Source organism: Oncorhynchus gorbuscha, linkage group LG12 (assembly GCF_021184085.1).
Source record: "Oncorhynchus gorbuscha isolate QuinsamMale2020 ecotype Even-year linkage group LG12, OgorEven_v1.0, whole genome shotgun sequence".
NCBI classification, from domain to species: Eukaryota; Metazoa; Chordata; class Actinopteri; order Salmoniformes; family Salmonidae; genus Oncorhynchus; species Oncorhynchus gorbuscha.
In genome coordinates, this window is record NC_060184.1 from 75,589,810 (window position 1) to 75,602,462 (window position 12,653).

At 43.5% G+C, this 12,653-nt stretch overlaps 1 long non-coding RNA gene across 1 annotated transcript; it reads left to right on the forward strand.

The window, feature by feature from the left end:
• Nucleotides 1-485: 485 nt before the first annotated feature.
• On the forward strand, nucleotides 486-2,420 carry LOC123991404. The gene is made up of 3 exons (XR_006830791.1): nucleotides 486-518; nucleotides 708-793; nucleotides 1,005-2,420. It is a non-coding gene; the product is annotated as an uncharacterized LOC123991404 (long non-coding RNA).
• The last annotated feature ends 10,233 nt before the right edge of the window (nucleotides 2,421-12,653 follow it).

The window sequence follows — 12,653 nt, forward strand, 5'->3', positions numbered from 1 at the left end:
TGGTCAGTCTCATGGAAAGCACAGGTGTTCCTAATGTTTTGTACACTGTCTTCTTACCTCTGGACATTAATACCATTACAACATACCTTATGCTGAATTATCATCATTCTGTGATTTATGACATTGTTTTAGTCTACATATGCATTATTTGGGGGCTGCTTTTTACTCTAAGCAACCAAACACAATGTGGGCCTGAGGCTTGTTGGGCGCTCTTGGAGCAAGTGCTTAGTGAGCTTCAATAAGTTCTGCATAAACAGCTCCAGCCAAACTTCATAGAGGCTTTCGTCTCCTTCATCCTATTCTTACTGTACACTGGGGTGCATCAGAACAGACAACTCTCCTTACATGTCATTGTTTTATAACACAGGATAGAGTGGCTCCATCTGCACTGTGGCTGGAGGGATGTCTGTCCACGTAGGAGTAAGGCCCCTGAAAGAAGACAATGCCTCAACTGTATCCCTTCTCTGCAGATTGGTGAATGCAGGGGTAATAGTGGCTTCTGCACCAAACACACAGAGGTAAGAATTTACATTATATGTATTGTTATCTAGCATTGAATCGATGCAATTCCACAGTTCACTCTGAGCTTGTTCTCCTCCCTCTGTTGCGGTCCTGCCTCTCCCCATAGTGAAGTCACTTCCCATTCCTCGCTTGTTTCTTGTTTCTTGACTCCGCTCACGCATGCACCCCCCCCGTGACCCCTGTAGGTCATCACTGAGGTGTCGCCTGCCAGCTTGTGTCTCTCCTGGGCTGGGAAGACAGACGGAAAAACAGACAGCAGGCAGACGAACAGGTCAGTTGACACAACCAGCTATTGTACAGTCAAGTACAGCTGAACAACAAATGGGAGGGGTAGTAGGAGATGAATGATTAAACATACTGTATACCCATGTCATCAATAATATAGCAAATATGAGATTTTCTGAGAGCAATCTAGAGTAGATTACAGTCGGATTGGACTGTGTTTCTGGCCCACTTGCTAATCTAAATGTGATCTCGACTAGGTACAGATGTACAACAACCCCATGGCCTCCCCAGCAACATTCGGGGCAACCTGCTGCCAACGGTACTCCTAGTCCTGCTGGACGATGTTCAGCCGCGAGGCCACCAGGCCCTCCATTGGGGAGAACTTCCTCATGTCCCACAGCTTGATGGACTGGTCCTTTTGAGTTACTGATCAGAGAACGTGCATCGCCCTGCAAGGTGAGAGAGGAAGATTATAATTAATCTGTATCTTCCTGACAGGGATGAGGAGTCAACAGGCACACAGAGAAGGTTTATAATGAATCTGTATCTTCCTGACAGGGATGATGAGTCAACAGGCACACAGAGAAGGTTTATAATGAACCTGTATCTTCCTGACAGGGATGAGGAGTCAACAGGCACACAGAGAAGGTTTATTTATACCTTAATGTACACAGTATCAGGATGAAGTGGTTAGAGTTTTAGACCCTGTCCAAATACAAAAAAATGCATCCTTCCTCACTATCGAAGTGCTTGCTGATTGGTCAAACAGCACTGCATAGCTTTCACCTGTCCAGTTATATCAGAACAGTGCATTTATGTATAAACAGTAAATTGTCCCATGTATGTGTTTAGGCTTTGATATCGATGATTACATACACAGTAAGAGAATGTAAGAGAGTGATTGCATATGCTGGACGCATACACACGGTAGTGGTTCTCCTCTATTACCTTGCTGTGGATGAAGGTGATACAGTCTCTGTGTCCAGACAGCTGGCCCACCGGCTTGGGTCTGTCCTCCCGCAGCGTCAGTCTGTCCCACACCTTGCAGAGCGTGTCGTCGCTGCCTGAGAACAGCAGCTGGGACGAGCTGTCGGCAAACGCCACTGTGTTCACATCGTGGTCGTGAGCTTTGATCTGAGGAGACAGATGGGGGGGGGGCAGATGGCAGAGGTCAACAACACGGTGATGTGGGTCATGACAAAGGGTCCCAAGAGAACAGGATTGTTCTGTATCGTCAGCTAAAACCTGAGGTGGTGGTGTGAAGCTTACAGTGGGGAGACAGAGGGTGACCAGGTTGTGACTGGATACTTGCAATGCCAATGTCCATAGGCGGGCAGACACACACTTGAAGAGTTCTCTTATTCTGTTCCCGATCGATGACATAGAAGCAGCCATCATTAGCTAGGCTCTAAAACGCAACAAACTATTTTATTTTCAAATGTCTCGGAAAATGTCAAATTGGAATGAAATATATTGGGTGCACTCACTCTCCAATGACCCCTTTCCCTCTGGAGGCAACCAGAGAGAAGACACAGAACCTGTTCTTATCTGGGCTAAGAGGGAAGAACAGAACATTAACCAGCCTCAGCCAGAGAGAAGACACAGAACCTTATCTGGGCTAAGAGGGAAGAACAGAACATTAACCAGCCTCAGCCAGAGAGAAGACACAGAACCTTATCTGGGCTAAGAGGGAAGAACAGAACATTAACCAGCCTCAGCTAGAGAGAAGACACAGAACCTGTTCTTATCTGGGCTAAGAGGGAAGAACAGAACATTAACCAGCCTCAGCTAGAGAGAAGACACAGAACCTTATCTGGGCTAAGAGGGAAGAACAGAACATTAATCAGCCTCAGCCAGAGAGAAGACACGGAACCTGTTCTTATCTGGGCTAAAGGGAAGAACAGAACATTAACCAGCCTCAGCCAGAGAGAAGAGAGATGGGTCGACCCCAGGTGGTGAGAGTAGCTAACAGGTTAGAGAACTGGCAGTGTGGTGACAACCTCTCCCTCAAAATCAGAAAGACCAAGGAGCTGATTGTGGACAAGATCCGACAGGGGAGAAAGAAAAAGACTATTTGAACGGTCATCCAACTCAGGAATCTCAGGCCTCTTTCTAGATCTCCGACTGAAGATCACTGAAGTTATGATTTGACCAGGTATTTTACGGAGTTCCCAGTTTTATTGAGGTGGCATAAGTCTAAGAGCTTTGCACACCTGGATTGTACAAAATGTGCACATTATTATTTTATAAATTCTTCACCCTCTGTCAAGTTAGTTGTTGATTTTCAAGTCTTGCCATAGATTTTTTCTATTTTTATTTTATTCTATTTCCTCCTCCTACGTTGGGAAAGAGCTCTCAAGGTAAGAATTTTACTGTACAGTTTTACAGTTTTACACCTGCTGTATTTATTTTATTTAAAGAGGCAAGTCAGTTAAGAACAAATTCTTATTTTCAATGACGGCCTAGGAACAGTGGGTTAACTGCCTGTTCAGGGGCAGAACGACAGATTTGTACTTTGTCAGCAGCTCGGGGATTTTAACTTGCAACCTTCTTGACCCAAATTCACACAGACAAGTGGGTTATAAAAGCAAGTCTATGAAGCTGTAGATCTGTTCTATGTTCGTTATATCTACGCTCCCCTTAAGTTTAGTTTTGTCTTTTGTACACCAGCTTCAAAACAGCTGAAAATACAATGTTTTTAGTTGCAAAAATATATTTCACAGCGTTGAAGATGGTACAATTGATTCTGTACACTTCGCTTGCTTGTTTTGTCACACACTGAAATTAGTTTGCCGATCAGAATTTTAGCAACCAGGAAATGGTGGATCGATTTCTGCATAGTGCACCTTTTAAAAGTTTGAATCCTTACTTGAGGGAAAATCTGTGTAAGTCTCATTTTGACATCAATTCATAAGTAAAAGTTTGAGACACACACACACACTTTTAGTTTGCCTAAAAAGCAGTAATTAAATGAGAAATCACATGAACTGAAGTACTCAGTTATCCACGTGATTGATGTTCTGGACGATGAATTTATCTAATTTAAAACGTTTCCTGTTGCTCCATCAGTGGCAAAACAAAACCAGTAATAGATGGCTGAGATGACTAGCTCTAATGTCATGCATCCTTGTGAATCAAGAGGATTGCAGGTAGAATGGTTCATTTCCTCATTGGTTAATTAAGCTATAAGTACTATGAGGAGAAACACAAACTTGAGGTCCAGGTCGGTGTGGGTTTCACTGTCTCCATCTACACTGCGGACATAAACTAGAGGGATTACAAGAGGGCACATGTCAGTACAAACTACACAATGAAACATCCTAACAAGAAGCCCAAGAGAGATTCTGAGCCTATATTCTGGTGAACATTGCGACGGAAATCTAGTGGATTTTGAAATCACTCCTTTCAAAATTAGCAAGAGTTTAGCTTTTAATTTATTTATCAAAGCTCCTCTGATTGACTGGTGAAAGTAACTGTCCAGTGAAAAGCTCATATTCTGTTAACTCTGTTAATACCAAAATAATGTTATTGACGCGTCCTATATTCGTATGTGGCCAAAGCATTCATTGGAAGATTTTTTTTTTAAATTAGCTGAACTCAGAGGAACCTCTGCCACAACAGATTCAACAGGTGGCAGCAAAACGTGGGGCAAGATTTTTTTTTAGAAATAAAGAATACCCCGCCACAAATGTTCATTTTAAACCAACCTGTTCAAAAACGCTCTTTTTCTTGCATAAATATTTGTGACCACACCACTCAAATACAGAAAATCTATTTTTTTAACATACTTAAAATAGTTTTCCTTACAATACAAAATGCTAGTTAACTCATAAATAATTATAGGCCATATTTCATAGAAATGTAGAAACACTGGAACATTACTTTTGCTCTGTCATCCAACCTCCATATCTTCAAATGAAGTTATAATCCTACACATTAGTTCATCTGTGCTAAAGTCAAGGTGACAATTATTATTATTATTATTATTATTATTTTAAATAGCTGCCCCCACCAGTGTGTGTAGTGAGACCAGCTGGAATAGAGCATCTTGTGGGAGTCGGGGGTGACTGCTTCAGGTTAAAGCTCCCCCTACTGGTGTCATACAGACAGAAGTTCTGGTCTAAGAAAGACAAGGACGGGATGCATGTGTTAGGAACCCGAGGTCACTACTAATAAAACAATAAAAAAATGACATTGTTTTAATGTGAATTTGGCCATGTAAAACACAGCGATGTCGTTAAGAACTAAAAAAAAAAAGAATTTCAAAAGTTTTCCCATTCCACTGTAATGGTTGTGTTCTTTCCTTGTTCCACTCTCATGGAGCTCCATCAGCATGTGGGTTAGAGTGCTCACTGAGTCTCAGAATTCCACTGTAATGGTTGTGTTTTTTCCTTGTTCCACTCTCATGGAGCTCCATCAGCATGTGGGTTAGAGTGCTCACTGAGTCTCAGAATTCCACTGTAATGGTTGTGTTTTTCCTTGTTCCACTCTCATGGAGCTCCATCAGCATGTGGGTTAGAGTGCTCACTGAGTCTCAGAATTCCACTGTAATGGTTGTGTTTTTCCTTGTTCCACTCTCATGGAGCTCCATCAGCATGTGGGTTAGAGTGCTCACTGAGTCTCAGAATTCCACTGTAATGGTTGTGTTTTTTCCTTGTTCCACTCTCATGGAGCTCCATCAGCATGTGGGTTAGAGTGCTCACTGAGTCTCAGAATTCCACTGTAATGGTTGTGTTCTTTCCTTGTTCCACTCTCATGGAGCTCCATCAGCATGTGGGTTAGAGTGCTCACTGAGTCTCAGAATTCCACTGTAATGGTTGTGTTTTTTCCTTGTTCCACTCTCATGGAGCTCCATCAGCATGTGGGTTAGAGTGCTCACTGAGTCTCAGAATTCCACTGTAATGGTTGTGTTTTTTCCTTGTTCCACTCTCATGGAGCTCCATCAGCATGTGGGTTAGAGTGCTCACTGAGTCTCAGAATTCCACTGTAATGGTTGTGTTTTTTCCTGTAATGGAGCTCCATCAGCATGTGGGTTAGAGTGCTCACTTTTTCCACTGTAATGGTTTGTTTTTTCCTTGTTCCACTCTCATGGAGCTCCATCAGCATGTGGGTTAGAGTGCTCACTGAGTCTCAGAATTCCACTGTAATGGTTGTGTTTTTCCTTGTTCCACTCTCATGGAGCTCCATCAGCATGTGGGTTAGAGTGCTCACTGAGTCTCAGAATTCCACTGTAATGGTTGTGTTTTTTCCTTGTTCCACTCTCATGGAGCTCCATCAGCATGTGGGTTAGAGTGCTCACTGAGTCTCAGAATTCCACTGTAATGGTTGTGTTCTTTCCTTGTTCCACTCTCATGGAGCTCCATCAGCATGTGGGTTAGAGTGCTCACTGAGTCTCAGAATTCCACTGTAATGGTTGTGTTTTTTCCTTGTTCCACTCTCATGGAGCTCCATCAGCATGTGGGTTAGAGTGCTCACTGAGTCTCAGAATTCCACTGTAATGGTTGTGTTTTTTCCTTGTTCCACTCTCATGGAGCTCCATCAGCATGTGGGTTAGAGTGCTCACTGAGTCTCAGAATTCCACTGTAATGGTTGTGTTTTTTCCTTGTTCCACTCTCATGGAGCTCCATCAGCATGTGGGTTAGAGTGCTCACTGAGTCTCAGAATTCCACTGTAATGGTTGTGTTTTTCCTTGTTCCACTCTCATGGAGCTCCATCAGCATGTGGGTTAGAGTGCTCACTGAGTCTCAGAATTCCACTGTAATGGTTGTGTTTTTTCCTTGTTCCACTCTCATGGAGCTCCATCAGCATGTGGGTTAGAGTGCTCACTGAGTCTCAGAATTCCACTGTAATGGTTGTGTTTTTTCCTTGTTCCACTCTCATGGAGCTCCATCAGCATGTGGGTTAGAGTGCTCACTGAGTCTCAGAATTCCACTGTAATGGTTGTGTTTTTTCCTTGTTCCACTCTCATGGAGCTCCATCAGCATGTGGGTTAGAGTGCTCACTGAGTCTCAGAATTCCACTGTAATGGTTGTGTTTTTTCCTTGTTCCACTCTCATGGAGCTCCATCAGCATGTGGGTTAGAGTGCTCACTGAGTCTCAGAATTCCACTGTAATGGTTGTGTTCTTTCCTTGTTCCACTCTCATGGAGCTCCATCAGCATGTGGGTTAGAGTGCTCACTGAGTCTCAGAATTCCACTGTAATGGTTGTGTTTTTTCCTTGTTCCACTCTCATGGAGCTCCATCAGCATGTGGGTTAGAGTGCTCACTGAGTCTCAGAATTCCACTGTAATGGTTGTGTTCTTTCCTTGTTCCACTCTCATGGAGCTCCATCAGCATGTGGGTTAGAGTGCTCACTGAGTCTCAGGATTCCACTGTAATGGTTGTGTTTTTTCCTTGTTCCACTCTCATGGAGCTCCATCAGCATGTGGGTTAGAGTGCTCACTGAGTCTCAGAATTCCACTGTAATGGTTGTGTTTTTTCCTTGTTCCACTCTCATGGAGCTCCATCAGCATGTGGGTTAGAGTGCTCACTGAGTCTCAGAATTCCACTGTAATGGTTGTGTTTTTTCCTTGTTCCACTCTCATGGAGCTCCATCATCAGCATGTGGGTTAGAGTGCTCACTGAGTCTCAGAATTCCACTGTAATGGTTGTGTTTTTTCCTTGTTCCACTCTCATGGAGCTCCATCAGCATGTGGGTTAGAGTGCTCACTGAGTCTCAGAATTCCACTGCGCTCTGTTGTTCTTCACTCAGACATTTGCATTTATGATGGATTCGAGTTTGGAGATGTTGAGTCTGACGAATATCAAGTATGTCACCTTGAAGTTGTATGACCACAACCTCTGGTGAGAAACCAGATGGAGGAAGGTTGGGTGTCAGAGGGAGGGCTAGCTCAGTACGTCCACACAGGTTCAGGTCAATAAGAGTGTAACTGGTTAGGCCACCTGTGGTCCAGACCGAGCATGCAGATACCCAGGGCTCTGGCCCAAATCAGGTCCATTCACGTTAAGATTTGCATTGTCAGCCCCTTTTTCAGAAAGGTCCTGATTTGTATTATATGAATGAGCACATTTTCTTGGGGTGAATCCATTGTTTTAATTCCACATAAGAGATTTACTTTGGTTATTTCTCAATGTTGTCAATGTTGGAGAGGTCCCATCTGGGGTGCCATTTTCTATGTAATGGTTTTGACTTGAGGTTATTGTTTTGTAGGGGTGCCAGGTAGGTTGTGCCTACCAGAGAAAATATTGATTTCTCCTTTTGGTTTGGAAGGGAATGAGTCCTGGTCCGTCAAGTCTACACCAATACAAAGGACTCGTGTTTAAAAATACATGTAAAATAAATCACTATGAAAATAACCCTTAAGACATTTTAAATAACGTTAAAACCTATTTTGTGTTGGTTATATTACCCAATTAAATGAGCACACACACACACAACAACAAAAAAAGACGATGAGCTCTGGTTCCTCAAGGAAAGGTCCCGTACCTCAGGCCTGAAAGAGTCCAGAGTCCCGGTAAAGTGAACCCAAGTGACCTTGTCCTTTCATAAAGTGATGCGTAATCCCGGTCTCATTAAAACAATCAAATTGCAACCAAACTCTTTTACTATAGAGTGTCACATCTCTGTGGTCTTCATTACAACTGAACACATCAATTTTTTTTTGAACCTTTATTTAACTAGGCAAGTCAGTTAAGAACAAATTCTTATTTTCAATGACAGCATAGGAACAGTGGGTTAACTGCCTGTTCAGGGGCAGAACAACAGATTTCTACCTTGTTAGTTCGGGGTTTGAACTTGCAACCTTCTGGTTACTAGTCCAACGCTCTAACCACTAGGCTACCCTGCCGCCCGGTATACATCACACCAAAACAAATGAAATATCGTATGCAAAAAGTAGTAGTAAGTCAGGCAGACAATCTGATCCTCCAACAGATCTCCAGCGGGGGAAAGGCCATGAAGAAACAGCAGAGACCAACATAGATCAGTAGTCCAACAATCGACATAAGTAGATCTAGTAGTGGTTGATCCTGAGACACGGCTATAGTACACAATTTTTACTACAAAGAAAAACTGGGTCTCGACGAGCTTCCAAGCTGAGGGGTAGACCACTTCCTCTCTCACACCACTGTCAAAACCCACGTCCTCACCTTGGCCGGCTGAGGGGAACATGTTGCCATCGTTACTGTACACACCACAGAATGCTTTCTGCTGGTATGTGTCCTTGTGTGCCACATGATTGGGCAGAAAACTGGGGAGAAATGCAAACGGAACATTAACACATTTCAATGACAACAGGCTCCTCCTCTCCTGTCAATATTCAGGTCAATAAGGCTTTATTCATGTAAACAAGTTGAAACTATTAAATTGAGGCTGGATGAGGCCGTGGCCACGAGGATTCTGGTCCAACTCCTGAGTGTCGGGCTGGGAATCCATTGTCAAGACACAAGACACAGCAGCAGTCAGCCAGAGACCAGCAGGGCAGACAAGACACAGCAGCAGTCAGCCAGAGACCAGCAGGGCAGACAAGACACAGCAGCAGTCAGCCAGAGACCAGCAGGGCAGACAAGACACAGCAGCAGTCAGCCAGAGACCAGCAGGGCAGACAAGACACAGCAGCAGTCAGCCAGAGACCAGCAGGGCAGACAAGACACAGCAGCAGTCAGCCAGAGACCAGAGGGGCAGACAAGACACAGCAGCAGTCAGCCAGAGACCAGTGGGGCAGACAAGACACAGCAGCAGTCAGCCAGAGACCAGCAGGGCAGACAAGACACAGCAGCAGTCAGCCAGAGACGGGGCAGGGCAGACAAGACACAGCAGCAGTCAGCCAGAGACCAGAGGGGCAGACAAGACACAGCAGCAGTCAGCCAGAGACCAGAGGGGCAGACAAGACACAGCAGCAGTCAGCCAGAGACCAGAGGGGCAGACAAGTGTAGGTATAAACAACACTTGTGAAAGGAACATGCCATTATGTTCAGTCTTAAGAGACTTGTTATTGTGAATTTAACAGAGTTGTCTAGTAAGTGCATTGAAATATGTATGAAGAGCACTATATAAAATAATCGCGTTTTTGGGGGTTGTTTTTCCTTTCATTGCTTGCGCTCACAGTAAAAACAGCAGGATGTCTGTGACTAGTGTCTGTGTCTAGTGGCCACTACAGCAATGACACCCCGTTTGGTTTACCAAGAGGGTTGCAGCGGACTCCCAGGCGCCCCTGCCAGGCATCGTCGATGTACTCGTCAGAGTCCGAGAACGACTGGACGAGCTGCGGACGTGTCGCACCATTCACATGGATCAGCCTCACCTTCCCCCCTCAGGTGCACAGAGGGTTGGGAAAACACTGTGCTCAGTGACATGAACTAGGGCAACATATGTAGAACCCAAGATGAGCAATCACTCCATTCAGCATTAGGGGCGTATAATAATTATTTTATGCATGTACTACAGACGGCTATAAAAAAATCAAATTTAAAAAATCGGTCCAGTAATACAGGACTAGTAAAGGCACAGTAATTATTTTATATACACAGGACTAGTCAAGTTGACACACTTACTCAATCCAGGGTTTTAATTTTTTTACATTGTAGAATAACAGTGAAGACATCCAAACTAGTAGTAACCATTAAAGAAATCAAAAGATATTTTATATTTGAGATTCTTCAAAGAGACAACTTTTGCCTTGACAGCTTTGCACACTCTTGGTATTCTCTCAACCAGCTTCATGAGATAGTCACCTGGAATGCTTTTCCAACTGTCTTGAAGGAGTTCTCACATACACTAGTTTTTTTCAGGGACCTCTGCATCCCTATTTCCCACAGCTAGAGTATGGTGTTGAGTAGATTTCAACTTGGAGCAGAGCACTTCTCATGTTCTATGTCTACTCTTTAGCTATACTTTTTTTTTTAATTAAGTAGGCAAGTCAATTAAGAACAAATTATTATTTACAATGACTGCCTACTCTGGACGACACTGGGCCAATTGTGCACCACCCTATGGGACTCCCAATCACAGCCGGATGTGATACAGTGCCTCTTGCACTGAGATACAGTGCCTTAAACCACTGCACCATTCGGGAGCCCGGTCTCCCAGTCCCAATTTACCTCCTCAATAGGTAAGTCAGCACATCAATATAATCGTGTTCCTCCTCAGTTAATACCTACATGTCACCCTGCTACCACTGCCGCTGTTACTGCTGCTCTGATTGGATTCTGCTTGAGAACCGTCGGGGTGACGCTGGAGCCCCGACCGCCGGATATCCCAGAACTAGACAGAGCCCATAGACCGTGAGTTTGTCAGGGAAGTCAATTATGTTGTCTATGAGAAGTGAATAATGATAAGAGTCAGATAAATGTGTTTTTGTCGTGTGAGAGATTAACAGACTACTACCAAAATACTTAGCTAGGATAATTTATGACAAAACAAGAAGCACAATCAATTTGCTCTAACCTTAGTTACATATCACTAGCTGACCATCGCATGTCTGACTAGATCTATGGACTAACGTTACCTTTCTAACCAGCTAGCCTAGTTTAAATACCTAACATACACTTAAACGTGCTTGACAGTTATTTGGTGCTGTAGATTAAGTGTAATAATTTACCAATTATGTTGTCACGAGTCAGTTTATGAAAACGGTTGGTTATCTGTAGCCATTCTTCTCTGCCGATGTTTGCAAGCTATTACCAGACCAAAGTAACTAAACGTCAGCTATGCACCATGTTAACAATACTGGAACACCTGCGTGTATTTTACTGTGCCCAGAGAGGAAGACTCAACTCCGCGGAAAACCTGTTTCCCTCCAAGCAGGTGTTTGTTTTTTTTTACCATCAAGCAAGGAGCTTTGGTATGGAGGTCAATGAGAGTGTCGAATTTGGTCAACAAAAAATGAAAGATTTATATTTGATCGAATATACGTTTCGTAATAAGTAGGATACGTGACATCCCGGCAACTTTGAGAATAAGAAAAAACAGTTTATCTCGAAGTTGTCTAGAGATGGCTATGCATGTTCAGGCTAGTAGCATTGCATCTCCAAAAATGTTTATAACTAACCCATTGTTCTGTCAGCGGCATCTCAATTCCATTTCAATTTAAGAGCTTTATTGGCATGGGAAACATACGCCAATGCAAGTGAATTAGATAATAAACAAAAATGAACAGTAAACATTAGTCACAGAAGCTCCAAAATAATAAATACATTTTAAAAGTCATATTATGTATATAGTATTGTAACAATGTGCGATCGCCATTGAATCCAGGCGGTTGACGTCAACAACCTTCATCGAATATTCAAACAAAGATTACAATAATGAGATGTATCCACCAATCCAAAGAAAGGATATGCGTGAGCAAGAGATCCCGCCGTGCCGTTTTGACGACAACGACTCCCATTGTGAGCGGACTCGGAGAGACCTATCTTGTATTTACCACAGATAGATGAGAACATCTTTGTCCATACTTAAACCTCAGTGGCCTGTGCACTTCTGCTGTCACACGACCCACTGAAATTGTGCCAGTGCATGTTGAAACGTGGATGTCATATGTCAATAAAACTCTATATATGGATAGCATTCTCGACAGGAAAACCCTGAAATCAGGTCATCCATAAAACCGCAAGGATAGCAACAAATTACAAGGATTTCATTTAAAATTGCATTATGATCCCCATTAGTAGACACCAATGGCGACAGCAAGTTACTGCTGTCCAGACACATAACGGCAGTGGTGACAGTCATTCAGGCAGAGCACCACATGCTTTTTTTGTTGTTGTTGCCCATTTTGCATGTTACTTTGGCACTTTGGCAGTGTTTCAGCCTAGCTCAGTGCTTTCTGTGGTGGTGGTGGGGCAGCCAGTGGAAATTACTGAGCGTAGGGGTTGGTAATGTTCTCTAGTTGCGCCGTGATTGGCTC